Source organism: Odocoileus virginianus, chromosome 10 (assembly GCF_023699985.2).
Source record: "Odocoileus virginianus isolate 20LAN1187 ecotype Illinois chromosome 10, Ovbor_1.2, whole genome shotgun sequence".
NCBI classification, from domain to species: Eukaryota; Metazoa; Chordata; class Mammalia; order Artiodactyla; family Cervidae; genus Odocoileus; species Odocoileus virginianus.
The window spans coordinates 25,424,214-25,444,372 of record NC_069683.1 but is presented as its reverse complement, the minus strand read 5'-3'; the positions used below and the strand labels follow the sequence as shown (position 1 = coordinate 25,444,372).

Sequence of the window (20,159 nt, the reverse complement as noted above, 5' to 3'; positions counted from 1 at the left end):
AAAGAGAGGCAAAATCTAACAGTAAAGCAATTTAAAGTATGCAAAGATTAAGCAGAGGGAATTCTTTCAAAAGAAACATAATTAATAGTCTTATTAAAAGATAAGAGTATATACAGGGGAAAAAAGGAAGATACTAAAGTAAAATTCACAGAAAGAATGGTTCTTTTCAAAATTAAGAGAAAGAGATGAAAAATTCAATGGAAGAATTGGAAGGCAAATTGAAGAAATCTTAGAAAAAGAAGAACAGAAAGTCAAAGAAATAGAAAAAAAGGATAGTTCAGAAGATCCAATTAACTGTACCCCAGAATCCAAAATAAGCAAAGGGAGAAAATGGTGGAGAACAAATCAAAAATTTTCAAAATCAATTTTGACAGAACTAAAAAACAGGAGCTCACAAAGAGCTCATTAAGAGCTGGCACCAAGACACAACATGGTGAAATAACAAAACACTGGAGAAAATGGAAAGATCCTCTAAGCTTCCAGAAAAGGAAAACACTTTTTTCCATACAAAGGAAGAATTAAATCAGAATTTTTCAGTATCTACAATGAAAGCGAAAATAAAGAAGCCTAGCCTTCAAAATTAAGGGGAAATCATTACAAAATTGTAATTTAACCAGCCACAACAAGTGTGAAGGTAAAAGATCTTTTCTGACATGCAGTGTCCAAAACAATTTATCTTCCCTGCATCCTTTCCCAGGGAGCCATTTAAAAGATTTCTCTGAAGAAGAGAAAGGTATGGGATCCAGGAAACAGGGTACCCTATACAACAGAGAAAGAGGAAAGGAACTCCTGGAATGGTGAAGGGAGATAGCAAGATGACACTTGCACAGCAAACCTCGAAAGCAACCAGTCCAGACTGGAGTTGTTTAGTAACCTTTGGTAGAAAGTTCCTCAAAAGGATGAAATTAACAGATTATCAATTATTTTTAAGTCATTAACAGGAATTTTATATAACTGAGAAAAGTCTGAAGTTTTCTCAGACTTTTGATGAGAAAGTCTGACAAATATATTAAAAATTAAGGAATGGGGAAAATGAAACAATGGAATTGAGGAGAATATTACATAAGAAAGGAAAGATAATCATAGCATACTACAATGGTTCAGCTGTGAAGAGCATTTACACAGTCAAAATAATATAACTCTAAATATGAAAATCATGGAAAGTCATTTAATAATGCCTAATGGGAAAATGAAGTAGTAGTAATAGTGCTAAGTATATCATTTAGAGCTGTGGAAGCAAATGTATAAAGAATCAGCTGAAACAGTTTAAAGTAGTTGCTCTGGAAAGGAGGAAATGGCAAGGGAGATTACTGCTTTTCTGAACAAACCTTATTAATAAATGTTTAGTTCTTTCCATTACATGCACACCTAACTTTGATAAAACACTGAATTTTTAAAATTTGGATCCAAAATGGCATAACCATCATAGTTAAAACAACACTTATATAAATACCATCAGAAAAAACATTGAAAGAGAATACATCAAAATGTTATCTGCAGTTGTCTTTCAGTTATCAAAGTATGACTGATGTTTTCCCCTTCATTCTGCTTTCTATGAAATGTACACATAAATTCTATAATGGAGGAAAAAACTTTATCATCTATGTTTAAAGTTGGTTCAGAATTACTTCAGTTAATAATCCTTAGATATAAAATCAGTTTAGTTGTTAAGTGGCAATTCTTACCATGAAAAAGAAAAGAACAGATTAGAATATACCAGCAATCATCACATGTGAGAAATTTCATAACTTTTGTCTTAATTATATGTAAATACAAACACATGTCGGAGAAAGCAATGGCACCCCACTCCAGTCCTCTTGCCTGGAAAATCCCATGGACGGAGGAGCCTGGTGGGCTGCAGTCCATGGGGTCGCTAGGAACCAAGACACGACTGAGCAACTTCACTTTCACTTTTCACTTTCAGGCATTGCAGAAGGAAATAGCAACCCACTCCAGTATTCTTGTCTGGAGAATCCCAGGGACAGGGGAGCCTGGTGGGCTGCCGTCTACAGGGTCGCACAGAGTCGGACACGACTGAAGAGACTTAGCAACAGCAGCAGCAGCAAACACATGTGTGTGTGCTGGATCATAACATGAAATGTATTTTTTACTGAGAGTCGCAACCCGAAAACAGCTTTCACAATATGACACAACCAACTTGATAAAGTGAGAAATACACTAGTTTTGAAGATTTGTGGTAAAATACAGATTTTTATAATATACTTTGAAAACAACATATCCACCTTTATAGATTCTTTTAAGAATCCCCAACAGATATGGGTTCAAATTCTGTCTCTTATCACCTGTATGACTTGTCTGGGTCTCAGTTTCCTCATCTATAAACAGGGATACTTATTTCACAGGGTGTGAGGATTAAATGAGGTAGTATATTAAAATCCTGGCATACAGTAAGGGTTCAACAGTTAATGAACAAGAAATGAGAATGTTTTTATGCTCAAAACACACCTCTTTGGTCATTTAAAGGAGATGTATAATATTTAATTTGAGGTTTCACCCATATTTTACTCTTAACAGATCAAAACATTCTCACATTTCAATACTGTTTTTATTATCCAAAAATGCCTAGGGCTTCCCTACCCTGACAGACAATTTAAATAGCTAAACTCAAACAATGATTCCATATAGGCAAGTAGTCATTAAAAAATGCTGACTGCATCTTCATTTTTAAAATTTGACATCGTAGTGTTACTAACAAACTCTTGCAAATAGTTCATTTATAGAAGTTTATTATAATAAACTTATTGATAGTATTTGTAAATACACATTTATAATAAAAACTATATTTACATTATCTATATTTCATTATTAAAATATTTTAAAATAAAGTCATAATACTATAAAATGCCTAAAGCATTACCTCAGCATTCACCATATAACTTGATTCAGTAGTACAAGTATTGCACTATTTTTAAAAAAGAGATTTTAAAAAATAATAAAAATAAAAGATTTTTTTTTCAGAAGCACATAAAAAAATATCTATATTTTACCACAATTTAAGAGCTCTAAAGGCCTTTTTACCTTTATAAGTATTTATTAAAAATTACATTTTAAATACTCTACAGAAGAAAGTAAGTTAGCCTATAATTCTGATAGGGGTCAGAGTAATAACATAGAATGGACAAATTACACTGTCATTCTACTTAAATTATTTAAGTTATTTAATTTGACCTGTAGATAGTCTCTTGTCTTCTCATCATGCCTGACTTTTAAGTGGGAGGTCTTCACTCATGATGATCCTCTAATAGAAGCGAAGCTCTCTCCATTTAACCCGTGCTGTTATCAATCATGTTCAGGGATAAATGAGCCTGTAAGATTTTGCCAGTATCACAAATGACACTGTGACCCGAGGCCGACATCTTTATTTGCTTCTCCAGTGATTCACTTCAGCAGATATTAACCAATTTTATAATCCATGAAAGGCAAAATTAAAGGACACCATCCATAAAACAGAATAATTCCTATCAGCAACAAAGTGATGTGTGTATTATCTTATAAATTATATGGCCATACAGTGTGGTAATGTAATGAAGTAAAGATGGTAATAATCAAATGCCTAGGGCACACGCTAATATGCATTTAATCACACAGCATGAAGCCATTTGTCACTACAGTTGAATGCATGTGTACATAAAATACATGAGTCACGTCCTTATTGTTATACTATAACAGCATCAATTTCACACTATCATTTCACATAATAACAATCGGTAGTCTTTGACATTAGCTAAAACATTCAGAGTGTAAACAAAATCATCAAAAACAGCTTTACAAATACTTAACAAAAATTTGATTTTTCAGTTACTAAAACTTCAAGAGTTTTTCCCCCAAAACTCTTTGTTAAAAAGCTGTAAGTTCCAAGTTTCCTTTTTTTTCTTAAATAGCCCATAGCTAGCTTTTCATCATACTTTTTATTCTTGGCAATACTCTAATGACTTGAACTGAATGCTATATCAATTTTATAAGCATGTCTCCTTCATAAGTAATTTATTAATATTTGTGTAAAACATGAATGACATGTCAAAAAAGTGAGCCCATGTGTAAAAAACTGCATTCATTAATTACACACAAGCTAGTGTGTACAGATTGAAAAAGACTGAGAAAAAATGAACAAAATAGGATTTAAAAATACACAATCACTATTTAAGTATTAATCTTGGATTGCTACAAGACTCATTGGAAAATCACCTTAACTCCATCAGGACCATTTGTAACAGTATGATAATCATGACAAACATTTCCTAGAGTGTATTCCCTCTAAAAGTGAAGAACCAAAGGGTTTTTTATGTTTCACACTGCACAGTGCCAAACTGGAACTGATTAAATTTGCACTCACATTCTATCTTGCATTAGCAATAACTGTGTGTTAGCTACTACCTTTGGAGTCGTGAGACTAGTGGCCAATTCTCTTTTTTCTTTTCTTTAAAGCATCTAATTACATAGCATATATTTAATAGATAGGACAAAAGTTGAGAGGCACAAGTCATACAACTGAGCAAAGGGCCTGAGTGACCACCTCCCTCGTTATACTGCCTTATACAATAATTTACTAAAGTCGGGCACTCAATTTTTGTTGCACTGCATGTTGTGGTGAAAGTGTTTCCTGAAACTGTACGTGTATCTTAAGATACCTTAAAACATATGTGTTTATATCCTAAGACATCTTAAGGATATCATAGGGAAGAATAATTACATAATGAATAAAAATGGAAAAAGTGCCCACTATGGATTTTTTTAAATTAGATTTCTTATATAGAGATAGCAAAGAATAAGAGGATATAATTAAATGCATCTCTCTGTTCAAGAAACTGCAAGTGATACAAATGTGAGTTAATGGTTTTTATCGTCAAAGTCTACAAAGGTAGATAAAACATTTATTCAAATAAGTGTAAACCCAGACAGATAACACTAGGCATGATATAAAAGACATGATAGATAAAAAAGGGTTTCCTAAGCGGCTTCCCTGGTGGCTCAGATGGTAAAGAATTTGCTCGCAATGCAGGAAACCTGGGTTCAGTCCCTGAGTTGGGAAGATCCTCTGGAGAAGAGAATGGCTAGCCACTCCAGTATTCTTGCCCTGGAAAATTCCATGGACAAAAGAGCCTGGTGGGCTACAGTCTATGGAGTCCCAAAGAGCTGGACGTAACTTAACACTTTCAACTTTCATTCTCAAGGGTTCAAAATACACAGTGCTTAAGCCTCATTTATTCACCTATAAAATGAGGATGTTAAGCTAAATTTAAATTATAATTTGCCTGTTAATATGTAAATATCCTGTCTTATTACCCAAATAATTATAAGTACAATAGCAAATTGAAGCAGATGATATCTAGTGCTACTTCTAGCTGTAAAACTCTGATTTAATTAACCTTCAGAGAAGAGATTTTAGTCTATTGAGGAATTCAAGACACAGTTCATGAGACAGACCTGAGTAAAGGGAAATCAAATTTGGGTGAAGGATAGGAGGGTAGTTCTTACTGACACAAACTGATTTGGAAAGTAGGAGGTTGTTCAGTTCAGTTGAGTCACTCAGTTGTGTCTGACTTTTTGCAACCGCATGGACTGCAGCACGCCAGGCCTCCCTGTCCATCACCAATTTCCACAGTTTACTCAGACTCATGTTCATTGAGTCGGTGATGCCATCCAACCATCTCATCCTCTGTCATCCCCTTCTCCTCCTCCCACCTTCAATCTCTCCCAGCATCAGGGTCTTTTCAAATGAGTCAGTTCTTTGCATCAGGTGGCCAAAGTATTGGAGTTTCGGCTTCAACATCAGTCCTTCCAATGAATATTCAAGATTTATTTCCTTTAAGATGGACTGGTTGGATCTCCTTGCAGTCCAAGGGACTCTCAAGAGTCTTCTCCAACACCACAGTTAAAAAACATCAATTCTTAAAACAAAAACATCAATTCTTCAGTCAGTCTCTCCCATCAGGAAGCTTCCATAAGCCTCTTATCCTTCTCCATCAGAGGGCAGACAGACTGAAAACCACAATCACAGAAAACTAACCAATCTGATCACATGGACCACAGCCTCGTCTAACTCAATGAAACCATGAACCATGACGTGTAGGGCCACTCAAGACGGACAGGTCATGGTGGAGAGTTCTGCCAAAATGTGGTCCACTGGAGAAGGGAATGGCAAACTACTTCAGTATTCTTGCCTTGAGAATCCCATGAACAGTATGAAGAGGCAAAAAGATATGACACTGAAAGGAAGTTGTTAATAAGCACTTTTCACAAAATGAAACATTAAGTGAGATTTAAGGTCATAAGTAATTGAAGCGACTTAGCATGCCTGCAATCAAGGAAAAGTAGGGGACAGAAGAGAAGAAATTCAAACATTTTACAGAAAAAAGATCATGTGATTAAATACAAAAAGAGAGGGCAGGCAGGCAGGTCTTGAGGATATTCAAGCCATGTTAAAGAACTTGAACTGATTAACATCATCACACATTCAACTCTCTACCATAGAATGTCTTTCTCTACTTTTCCTGTTTAAACATATTTAAACAAAAATCAGATCAAATTCCATTTCCTCCATAAAACTTTCTTACAAATCTGTTTTTCACCAACTGCTCCTGTACTTGCTGCCCATAAGATTAGTACCTTACTGTGTATACTGCTCTATTCTTATTGTCTAGTTCACATGATCTTGTATATTATGTCAGTTGATAATGCTGCCACAAAAGTCATTTTTCATTAACTATTTTGTGTTTACAGGTTTCTTAAGCTCCAGTGAGAAGTGCACTATGGGAACACCTGGTAAGTATTTCTTCCAATTTTCTATTAATTATGTGTAGTTACTGAAACACTGAGCTTCTTACAGAAAATGTTTTACACTAGTATGAGTAAAATATTCTCTATTTACAGTAAAAATCTTAGCCAAATTTCTTCTTAAGGAAAGGAGTAGGGATTTCACATACAAATAATGTAAAGTCAGAAATACTTAAATTCTAAAAATGAATGGTCTGAGATGTGTGAAAGAGAGAACTGGAAATTCTCTCCCTAATAATCATTATGGAACCAAACATGAAATAAACTATTACAGGTACCATAAATTCAACTAATCCAAAACAACTTTGGATCAAGTACATAAGCACTGATTTTGGTCAGCTTATAAATAAAACATAGGAAAATCCTTTATATATTTCTTAAACACTTAACCTTTAACTAAACTCCAAATGTTCCCAAATATGAAACAAAAATTGCCAAAATGTCTTCACATGGCTCACTCTAACACACCTGGAAATTTACTGCTCACTGAATTTAAACTGAAAATAAAAGTTTTAGTTTATATGAAATTTACCAGTGCCAGAGAATTTCATAAAGGCTTTTCTTATTAACAGAAAGTTTCCATGGGTAAGAAGAAAACTAAGAAGCTGAGAGGCTTTCTGACATATTTTCTGCCATGTCAATACCAGCAAATAGGATAAAAAAGTTATAAAAATTAGGTGAATAATTTACAACAAAAATTTTCACCTGAAATACAGCATACATTACAACAAAAACATTTTGGCCCTAATTATCAACATGATCATTTCCCAAAGTGTATTCTAATGGTAACCAAGGTAAACCTCTAAAAATAGGTTCCATGGTCAAATAAATCTGGAAAACACTCAATACTAACTCCTCATCTTAGAGATGAACAGGACCACTAGTATAGGTAGAATTGGTTTAACTTTAACCTAAATCCCCCAAGTTTATCTTGACCAGGAAACACTTTTTTGGTTATTCATAATGTCAATATTCCAGGGAATATGTGTTCCAAAGAATGTATTTTGGGGAATTCCATCAATAAAATTTTTCCTCTGTTCTTACTTTGCCTGAATTATTATCAAGAATAATTTCCCTGCAAGAAACACTGTTCATTCAACTATTCAGTTCAATGCAGTCACTCAGTTGTGTCTGACTCTTTGTGACTCCATGGACTGCAGCACACCAGGCTTCCCTGTCCATCACCAACTCGCGGAGCTTACTCAAACTCAGGGCCATCGAATCAGTGATGTCATCGAACCATCTCATCCTCTCATCATTCAACTATTATCAGGACTAATAGAAGAATAAATATCAACAGATATTTACCATTTTTTAAAAAGACTGGAAAAAATAAAACAGAAAATATAAAGTATTTTCCTCATGTGTATCTTAGTATTTTATTTCAGGTGTAAGTATTGGGTTGGCCAAAAATGAGTTTGCGTTTTTCCGTAACATCTTACAGAAAAACTCAAACTTTTTGGCCAACCCAATATATGTTTATATTGGCTTGCACATAAAATGTATTTTTCAATGTGGAATATTCCAAAAAAGTTGGGTGAAACAGGTTTCTTTACTGCAGGATTTTAGAGAGCCTTTATTGAAATTTCCAAGAGCATATCTGGTTACAGGAACCTTTTTTTTTACTGAAGCATCTCCAAGGACTAGTGCTCCTTGGAACACAATTTAGGAAACACTGGCTTTTGGAAACCATGCACCTCCAACTGTCTTGAGGCACATTATACAAAATCAATGTTCAGGGACTCCTCTGGCAGTCAAGTAGCTAAGACTTCACCTTACAATGCAAGGAGTGTGGGTTTGATCCCTTTGGGGAGCTAAGATCCCCCATGCCCTCAAGGCCAAAAAGCCAAAACATAAAACAGAAGCAATATTGTAACAAATTCAAGACAAAACATAAAATAGAAGCAATACTGTAACAAATTCAATAAAGACGTTAAAAATTATCCACACACACACACACACACACACACACACACACACAAACTGAAAAACAGTGTTCAGTTCTCACCTCTCAGAATATCCACAGATTTCTCATTTTAATTGCTGGTTCTTCACCACTTGGTCAAACTTCCAATAACTTTAATTTGACTAGCAAGAAATTGTAATTAAGCACCTGTATTCCAATTCTGGCTCTACCACTTATTGGTTGTATAGTTATCAGCCTTGTAGTTTATAGGCCTTGCATTATTAATCTTTCCCATGTCTTTCTCAGGTGATAAAAGAATAATGGGAATAGTTATGTCGAAAGGTTTGGGATTTGTTGTTTAGGATTAAATGAGATAACATGCCTATTTAGTCCAGTGCCTGGCATTCAGCATGACAGATACCTACTACAATCAGAATAGCACTACGATAGCAGGAGGAGTAATGAAATTCATAGTCAAAACTAAAAGAAACTATTAAAAAACGCTATGCTGCCACCTAGTGGCACTCTGATATAAAAATTAATGTTCAGTTCAGTTGCTCAGTCGTGTCAGACTCTTTGTGACCCCATGAATCGCAGCACGCCAGGCCTCCCTGTCCATCACCAACTCCCAAAGTTTATCTAAACTCATGTCCATCGAGTCGGTGATGCCATCAAGCCATCTCATCCCCTCTCCTCCTGCCCCCAATCCCTCCCAGCATAATATGGTATGAAGCAGTATAAAAAGTAAAATATTTTATCAAGTTATATTAGCACACTTCATAAATCATCAAGCAGAGAAATATAATTTTGAAAAATTCACTGACTACTCCAAACCAACCCTGAAACCATGTAGGGTTATCATAAACACTCAAATTGGCTAAAGAAATAACAGCAAAGAGAACTGTGAAGGCCTGCAGAAAAAATTCCACTCACACAGTATTTGCTGATTTTCATGTTGGAATATTTCAGCAATGGTTTTCCATTCAAGGTACAAAACAAAAATAGCCACAGACATTTATAACCAACGAAAAATAGCAAATAATCAAAAATACAGAATGTAAGGGGAAGAGCCTTAGTGGAATCTTCACACTTTTTTAAGATCATTACAAATCTTTCTGGAGTTGAGTATAACAAAGAAACATAATAATAAGTATATGGGTTTGGTTCAATATGAATTTATTAAGTAACTTCTACATACAAAATCGAATGCTTTACAGAACAGATGGGGAATCTTAGTTCCTCAACCAGGGATGGAACCCTTGCCCGCTACAGTGGAAGCCTGGAGTCTTAAACACTGGACTGCCAAGGAAATCCCCTAAGTGAACTAATTATAAAGGTTCCCATAAACGCCTTGAGAGACATCACTGTCCAAACGTAAAGCTAAGAGGAAGATTAAGACAGTAACATGAGTTATTTAAACCCACAACTCGGCATCATCAGGATTAGGCCAGCCATTTCCTCAGGGAGACTCCATTTCAGTCAGCTTGTGCAAAGCACTTCAGAATAAAATTATCCTAAGAATACAGAAAACCGGAAAATTTTCCTTCAGAATGTACGCACTTCAGTAACTGCCCACAGCCCTAGAAGAATTTTTACACGATACTTCAAATATTATGCAAAGTAACATCCACCAAAGAAAATTTGGACTCATCATAGTCTGAAATTATACTTTGAGCACCAAACTCCTTCTAAATTTTTCACAAGAGTGACAACATGATTACAGATTCTAAAATGCAAACGTGATGTTTACAAACAAAACAACCCTAAAGCACACGTATAGGATGGATGCGGCTACCCTTCCCTATAACGAACACACAAGACCCACGTACTAACCTGCAGCCTCCACAACGTTTTCAGGAAATGCCACGAGAAGCTCAAAGAGAGAGCGGCCCACCAGTGCAGGACCCTCCCAGATCTGGCGGGTGGAAGATTCTAGACGACACAACGCAAAAATCAGCGGACCTGGGGGCAAGTCAAATACCCTGAGCAGCCAGAGATGCAGGTCAAGCTCTTAAATGGACCTTAGGCGAAAAAGAATCGGGACTGCCTCGAAACAGTCACCCTCAAGCTATTGACCACTCCGAGTTACCTCAGTCGAAGGCGTCTATCGCCCCGGCGCCCCCATGCTTCCGGTTCGCCTTACAGTACTTCCGGTTTTCATTCCTCTGGATCCCTAGTTGAGCGTGAGTGGAGAATCTCGAACACCTGGGGCAATACGATTTTTTTTTTTTTTTTTTTTTTTTGGTTGCTTTTAAGATAAAGCTCCTGGAAACTTATGCCTCGATGTTCCATGTTTTTCTTTGTTCCAAGTATTGATTTACATATCCATGTTAAAAAAAAAATTCTTGGGATCCTGTTTGTGTTACTGAGAGTGAACGGGTTCACAGCTGACAAGCATCCAACAGAATCAGCTTACCAAGGAGGTTGATGAGTGGCAGCCGTGTGTGTCATGGTGCATGATCTCAAGTTTTCAGTCTGAGACCTCCTGAGAAGAGAAAAAAAAAAATCTTTGAAAAGATAAAGTGAAACCTAATAGGAGCAATAGGTACTGCGAATGGAAACAGGAGAAAGAGGGAGCCCTCACTGATCTTTATATACTTTTTATGTTTGAATCAGGTGGAAGTATTATCCATGCAAAAAATTAAATGTTGATTTTAAGTGAAATAATAAAAAGAGATAATCACGACACCTATTCCAGCACCTAACTAATATAGAACGCAATATATTTCAGGTCTCCTATCTATAGTTTTAGCTCTGTTATCAAAATCTGAAAGAAATGGTTCCTGTCCTCAAATTTTTAACCATATCTGCAGGTAAACGTCTATCTGGAACTCTCTTTTAACTCTCTCAATTCCTTTTAACTCTCTCACTTCCTTCAGGTCTTTGCCCAAATGTCACCATGTTAGGGAGACCTTGCTTGACTACCCTAAATAAAACAGTAACACCCATACATGTAGCCTACTACCCCTTTCCCTTGCTTTTTTTTTTTTTTAATGTGAACAGTGCCCCTGAAATGAAACTTTGTAATAGACTGCACTATTGGCTTCCCTATTGGGCTTCCACAAGATCTTGAGTTTCTTTGTTTTGTTGGTGGAGCTGCAGGGCTAGCTTGTGGGAAATTAGTTCTCCCACCAGGGACTCAACTCAGGGGCACGGCAGCAAAAGCAGAGTCCTAAGCATTGGACTGCTGGTAATTCTGCCACCTGCCTCTTGCTTTATACTCTGGAACACAATCACCAGCTAACATGGTATGTTTGTCTATTGTCTATATCCTGAAACATAAGTGCCATGTAGGCAGACTAGTTTTGTTTACTTTTAAAAAAACATTTTAAACTATAGTTGACCTATGATATTATATGTTACAGGTGTATAACATAGTGATTCACAATTTTTAAAGGTTATACTCCATTCATGAAAGTCAAAGTGTTAGTCGCTCAACCGTGTCCAAATCTTTGTGACCCCCATGGACCATAGCCTGCTAGGCTCCTCTGTCTATAGAATTCTCCAGGTAAGAATACTGGAGTGGATAGCCATTCCCTTCTCCAGGGAATCTTCTAACCCAGGGATCACACCCAGGTCTCCCACACTGCAGGCAGATTCTTTACAGTTTGAACCACCGGGAAGCACATACTCTCTTCATAGTTATTATAAAATATTGACTACATTCCTGGTACTTTACTATATATCTGCATTTTATTTATTTTGTACATAATAGTTCGTACCTCTATTAATCCCTTGCCCCTTTCTTGCCCCTCCCTGCCTTCCCTCACCACAATGGTAATCACTAGTTTATCCTCTTTATCTGTGGGTCTGTTTCTTTTTCTTGTATTCAGTAGTTTGCTGTATTTTTTAGATTCCACATACGAACACAGTATTTGTCTTTTTCTGTCTGATTTATTTCACTAAGTGTAACACCCTCCAAGCCTATCCATGTTGCTGCAAATGGCAAAATTTCATTTTTTTTAATGCATGAGCAGTAGGCCCTTGTGTATATATATATAATTACCACCACTTCTTTATACATTCATCTATTAATGGACATCTAGGTTGCTTCCATACCTTGACAATTGTAACTAACACTGCTATGACATTGGGGTTCATGTTGTCTGTTCAAATTACTGCTTTATTCTGAAAGAGATGGGCATACCAGACCACCTGACCTGCCTCTTGAGAAATCTGTATGCAGGTCAGGAAACAACAGTTAGAACTGGACATGGAACAACAGACTGGTTCCAAATAGGAAAAGGAGTACATCAGGGCTGTATATTGTCACCCTGTTTATTTAACTTATATGCAGATTACATCATGAGAAACGCTGGGATGGAGGAAGCACAAGCTGGAATCAAGATTGCTGGGAGAAATATCAATAACCTCAGATATGCAGATGACACCACCCTTATGGCAGAAAGTGAAGAACTAAAGTGCCTCTTGATGAAAGTGAAAGAGGAGAGTGAAAAAGTTGGCTTAAAACTCAACATTCAGAAAACTAAGATCATGGCATCTGGTCTCATCACGTCATGGTAAATAGATGGGGAAACAGTGGAAACAATGACAGACTATTTTGGGGGGCTCCAAAATCACTGCAGATGGTGACTGAAGCCATGAAATTAAAAGATGCTTACTCCTTGGAAGAAATGTTTTATGACCAACCTAGACAGTATATTAAAAAGCAGAGAGATTACTTTGCCAACAAAGGTCCATCTAGTCAAGGCTTTGATTTTTCCAGTAGTCATATATGGATGTGAGAGTTGGACTATAGAGAAAGCTAAAGAAAGCTGAGAACCGAAGAAGATAAAAGAACTCTGTCAGGTTCTCTGGAGGCTAAAGATGAGTAAGTCTGTTCTTTCCTTTGATAAGAACTTTACTCAGCCCACATTCTTAGATATAGCTCTTAGATTAAATTCTCCTCCAGAACAGAGATTGTGGTGTTTCTCTCTCTATCCTCAGGGCTAAATGAATGAATAAATAGAAGAATGAGTGTTCTAGTAGAGATGTTCCCTCTTTAAGATGTAAACCACAAGAAATCATTTCTAGCCTCTTCACAGTGTAATCGAAATTGCTTAAGCACAATAAAAGGATTGAGGAGATATCTATCATGAAGTGAAGTGAAGTCGCTCAGTCATGTCCGACTCTTTGCGACTCCATGCACTGTAGCCTACCAGGCTCCTCCGTCCATGGGATTTTCCAGGCTGGAGTGGGTTGCCATTTCCTTCTCCAGAGGATCTTCCCCACCCAGGGATCAAACCTGGGTCTCCCGCAGTATAGGCAGATGCTTTACTGTCTGTGCCACCAGGGAAGTCTTTCTATGATATCTATCACAGAAACAGTTTAAAGAACAAGGTGGACAAATGGAAATCGAGGAAAGACTGGGAGAAGGAAAAAGAAAAAGCCACTGTCTAGAAGGAATCAGTAGAAACAGAAGCTGACTTTATTTTGGGGGGGGCTCCAAAATCACTGCAGATGGTGACTGCAGTCATGAAATAAAAAGACGCTTACTCCTTGGAAGGAAAGTTATGACCAGCCTAGACAGCATATTAAAAAGCAGAGACATTACTTTGCCAACAAAGGTCCATCTAGTCGAGGTTATGGTTTTTCCAGTAGTCATGTATGGATGTGAGAGTTGGACTATAAAGAAAGATGAGTGCCAAAGAATTGATGTTTGTGAACTGTGGTGTTGGAGAAGAGTCCTGAGAGTCCCTTGGACTGCAAGGAGATCCAACCAGTCCATCCTAAAGGAGATCAGTCCTGAGTGTTCATTGAAAGGACTGATGTTGAAGCTGAAAAAACTCCAATACTTTGGCCACCTGATGCAAAGAGCTGACTCATTTGAAAAGACCCTGATGCTAGGAGATTGAAGGTGGGAGAAGAAGGCGACAACAGAGAATGAGGTGGTTGGATGGCATCACCAACTCAATGGACATGAGTATGAGTAGACTCCAGGAGTTGGTGATGGACAGGGAGGCCTGGCGTGTTGCAGCCCATGGGGTCCCAAAGAGTTGGACAGACTGAGCAACTGAATTGAACTGATTGTTTTTAGGTTTTTGAGAACCCTCCTGTTTTCAAAGTAGCTGCACCCATTTACATCCCCACCTATAGTGAATGAAAGTTCCCTTTTCTCCCCATCCTCATCAGCATTTGTTATTTGTGTTCATTGTGATGACTGTCATTCTGACTGGTGTGAGGTGATATCACATTGTGGTTTTGATTTGCATTTCCTTGATGATTAGCGATGTTGAGCATCTTTTCAAAGGCTGGTTGGTCGTTTGCATGTCCTAATTGGGAAAATGTCTATTCAGGTCTTCTGTCCATTTTTCAATCAGGTAGTTTGTTTTTTTAATGTTGAGTTGTATGAGCTGTTTATATACTTGGGATGTTAACCCCTTATCAGTCATAGCATTTGTAAATTTCTTCTCCCATTCAGTTGGTTGCCTTTTCCTTCTGTCAGTGGTTTCCTTTCATTTTTGCATACCAAATTCTCAAACAATGCCTGGCATATAAATGCCAAATAAATGAATGGATGGAATCAATCCTTCACTCTGGTATATGCCAACTATAACAGCTATGCTCTAATAATGCCTAGTATATACTGATAATTTACTGTGTCATACAATGAGCTAAGTGTTTCACATGTATTATCTTGTTTCAGTCTCCACAACACTGTTACTACATACTTTTTGCACATTAAGAAACTAAGATGTTCAAAGAGGTTAAGGAATTGAATTTAATGACTTCTGATCTCCTTATAAAGTGAAAGTGAAAGTCTCTCAGTCGTGTCAGACTCTTTGTGACTTCATGGACTGCATGCAGCCCATGGAATTCTCCAGGCCAGAATACTTCAGTGGGTAGCTTTTCCCTTCTCCAAGGGATCTTCCCAACCCAGGGATCAAACTCAGGTCTCCCCCTTTGCAAGCAGATTTTTTACCAGCTGAGCCACAAGGAATCTCCTTATAATTCAATGCAAATTTCTCAATGGTTGGTAAATATAAAATATAACTTGTCCTTAGAAGAAATATTTAAAATAACTTTTGGAAAATTTTTTGCCATTTCTCCTTTTCTAAAATATTCTCTATAGACATCTGATTCAATGGAAAACAGCTGGTTTCAACTGAAGTGCCTATTTTAAAACGAGTAGTTAATTGATTAAAATAATGCACTTATGTTAACAACAATTAACAATTAGAATTAGGACCTAGTAATCCCAGTTTTGAGATAACATTCCAAGGAGAAGGAAGAATAACAATTGTACACGGTGTTCATAGCAGTGCTATTTATAGTAATGAAAACTTTGAAATAATCATTCTGAAATGTCAAATATTTAGAAAACTACATAGTATATTAATATATGCAAACTTTTAAAAAATAAGTATACTGTTTCAAAGCATAAAAATATAAGTAATCTCAAAGAACACAGCAACAGGTATGCTAATTATAACTTTGAATTCTGAGAAGGATCAGAGAAAACTTTAGCACAATATAAGATCAATTAAGACTATGGAATTTAAAAAAAAATTTTTTTTAATATTTAACAAGACCTGGTAAATTCTAACACCTTATTCTTTTATGTTAAAACTATGTAGACTTGCCTTAAGTGATAATTGAAAATTTCTTTTATATGTAGCAAGAGAACCCATGAGATGACCATTCCTGTAGTCCCTCAAAGAACTGCAAGTCAAAATAAACTTGAGACTTTTTTTTTTACTTTAATTTTTTAATTAAACTTTTTATTTTGTATTGGAGTATGGCCATCTAACAATGTTGTGATAGTTTCAAATGTACAGCAAAGGGATTCATCCATATACATGTACCCATTCTCCCCCAGACACCCCTCCCATCCAGGCTGCCACATAACATTGAGCAGGGTTCCCTGTGTTATATAGTAGGTCCTTGTTGGTTATCCATTTTAAATATAACAGTGCGGATTTGTCCATCCCAAACTCCCTAACTATCCCTTCCCCTCATCCTTCCCCCAGGCAACCATAAACTCATTCTCTAAATCTGTGAGTCTGTTTCTGTTTTATAAACAAGTTCATTTGTATCATGTCTTTTTAGATTCCAAATACAAGGATTCATACAATGTTTCTGCTTCTCTGTCTGACTTACTTCCCTCAGTGTGACAATCTCTAGGTCTAATCCATGTTGCTGCGAATGACATTATTTCATTCTTTTTGATGGTTGAGTAATATTCCATTATATGTATCTACCACATCTTCTTGAGGATTTTTTTTATTCCTATTATATTAGCAAATTTTTGGTAGTGTTTGACAGAGCCATGCAGCATGTGGGATCTTAGTTCCCTGGCCAGGGATCAAACCCAGGCCCCCGGCAGTGGAAGCACAGAGTCAACCACTGGATATCCAGGGAAGTCTCTATATTAGCAAATTTTGTGGTTGAATTGTAAGACCTGATGTCAGTGAAGTATGTGATTAAATTGGTCATTCGTATCTTTGATGGCTTTATAAACAGCATGCCCTTTTTGGAAAGCAATATGGTAATACACAGAAAAGCTATGAAAATATTTTTTCTCTCACTCGAGAATTTATAGTAAAGAAAAAAAGTGTGGGAAAAATATGCATGCAATGCTATTTATTGCAGCATTATCTGTAATAGTATGAAACTGAAAATAATCTAAATATCAAATTAAAGAAAGAGTAAATTATAGTGCACTAAACTGATATTTTGAAGATTACACAAAAAATAATAAGGAAATTGTGAGGGAACAAACCCCTTTTGATTATAATCATAACATTTTTATTGTATGTAACTATTTATCATATGATTGCCATAATACATAATTACATAGTTATCACATGATTATTTAATGGTCTCATACTAGAAATGGTGCTACCAACCCTTGTGTACCTTTCGAGATCTAATTTACTGCATTAGTCAGTTGTGTGGGAAAGAGATGAAAGGAAGAGTCTAAAGACAAGAAGTAAAAAATCCTAAAGGAGGACTTTCGGATTCTTTGAACCCAGTCGCAGATTTTTTATGAAAGGGCCTGAGGACCTAAGTGAGGATTCATTTTAAATTAGACACCATTCCCCAAGTTGAAATTTTCTGTTTCGTACCGCATAGACAGAAGCCTTAAGGCTTCATTCTGTAAGTTATGTTGCCGACCTTGTTTTATCATCACTGAACACCAGAATTTTGATGCTAGTAGCCAGATGGAAACTACCTGGTCCAGATATCTCTGTCAAAATATCTGAAAGGTATTTTAATATAGTGTAATAAGATGGAAATTTGTTTTTAAAAATTTCTGTGTATTCGAAGGCCTAAAACTGGCATCCCAAAAGTGAAAGTGATACCCTTGAAGTGAAAATAACTGTTGAAAAAGTCATTTAATTTTTAAAATTTTATTTTATTTATAATGAATTCTATATAGTGGATGACTGTCTTGTTGAATAACTTGCTAATAGAGATATGCCTTATCTAAAAGTTAATAAACATAATAAAACTGTTTAGAATTCCATACACTTCTTTCACTTGCCCAGCATACCCTTGGAGTCCTTTCCAGGCCCTCCCTTCCCAGTACCTTGCCACAACTCCAAGTTCCCTTAGCTCTTACATATGCTGTTCTCTCTACTTACACTGTTATCCTACCTGCCTAAAATCACCTTCTCATTCTTTAAATTCCTGCTCACAAGTTGTCCTTTTGAAATTTCATCAACTCTTTATTCCTACCTAAGCAGAATTAATCATTCCCTCCTTTGTATAATCACTGGATTCTGCATATGTTTATTGTGGTGTTTCTCACACTGTAGTGCAATTATTTGCACTTTCTCCAGAAAGACTGTGAACTCTTTCAGGGCAGGGACTCTGGTCATACTTAAATTTAAATCTCCAAAGGCTAGCACAGTGGATGGCACATATCTAGTGGTTAAGAGCAGATGGCTTGATATAAATTCTGACTCTGTCATTTACTAGCTGATAACCTTGCGCATGGTATTCAATCTCTTTGTGCCACAACATCCACATCGGTAAATGGGAATAATAGTAGTATCCAACTATAAGACATAAATATAATAGGTAAGGTGCATAAAGAGCCCAGTACTGTGCCTGGCAGGTAGTGAGCACTCATACTTGATAACTGTTATTATTATTATGTATTATTATTATGCCCATTATTTATAAGAACTCAATAAGTATTAAATGATTAAGTGAATTAATGAATGAGTGAGGTAAATGTTAAGTGGCTATCAGCCATTTAAATCCAAGCCCAGTTGATGGGAAATTCTTCTTTCTTCTGCACTCTCTCTTTTTTTTACCCCTTTTAGCTCTCTGTCCTCATTTCATCCTCTCAATCTGATGTAACTTTACATATCTTTTGAACATGGTGCCGGAGAAGACTCTTGAGAGTCCCTTGGACTGCAAGGAGATCCAACTAGTCCATCCTAAAGGAGAGCAGTCCTGGGTGTTCGTTGGAAGGACTGATGCTGAAGCTGAAACTCCAATACTTTGGCCACCTCATGCGAAGAGTTGACTCATTGGAAAAAACCCTGATGCTGGGAGGGATCGGGGGCAGGAGGAGAAGGGGATGATAGAGGATGAGATGGCTGGATGGCATCACTGACTCTATGGACATGAGTTTGAGTAAACTCCGGGAGTTGGTGATGGACAGGGAGGCCTGGCATGCTGCGGTTCATGGGTTCGCAAAGAGTCAGACACAACTGAGCGACTGAAATGAACTGAACTGAATTGAACTGATTCATTGGAAGGACTGATGCTGAAACTGAAACTCCAATACTTTGGCCACCTGATGCAAAGAGCTGACTCACTGGAAAAGACCCTGATGCTGGGAAAGACCGAAGGCAGGAGGACAAGAGGGAGACAGAGGATGAGATGGTTGGATGGCATCATCAACTCAATGGACATGAGTTTAAGCAAACTCCGGGAGATGGTGAAGGACAGGAGAGCCTGGCATGCTGCAGTCTGTGGGGTTGCAAAGGGTCAGATATAACTTAGCCACTGCAAAATAACAACAAACTTTATATATATGCAAAGTAAGAAATTTCCTCACTGCAGAATGTGTTCCTTTATGAATAAACTATAGATCTTTATTATAATGTAGAATCACGTTTACACTTGACACAGATTAAGGCTTCAGAATGTCTTAATCCAACCTTAACCATAATTGTCAGAGTAAGAGTGTGTCATTTTTACTTGATCTCTAAAGGGAGTAAGCGTATTACATGTCTCCCAAACTAGGTTCTCTATAATCACAGTTTCATATCCTATATTAATAGGCCTGGAGCTACTTAAAGTTTGTCATGAATAAGCACAGTGACTCCCTAGGAGAATAACAGGAGATAATATGTACACTGAAGAAAAATGTTATATGCAAGGAGTAAATGAACAGGTTCTATAGCTTATATAAATGCTATAGTGAAAACAAGTGCTTATAACTTGTTAGTCACAGCACTTACCACATTTCATCATAGTTATTTGTTTCCATGTTTGT

At 36.7% G+C, this 20,159-nt stretch overlaps 1 protein-coding gene across 1 annotated transcript in view; it reads right to left on the bottom strand.

The window, feature by feature from the left end:
* Window positions 1–10,812, bottom strand: part of CCDC73 (coiled-coil domain containing 73) — a 151,990-nt gene extending 141,178 nt beyond the window's left edge. Inside the window, exon 1 of the mRNA XM_020911278.2 lies at window positions 10,535–10,812. The gene's annotated coding sequence lies outside the window, so the exon portion shown is untranslated. The remainder of the gene's footprint in view (window positions 1–10,534) is intronic.
* Window positions 10,813–20,159: the final 9,347 nt, after the last annotated feature.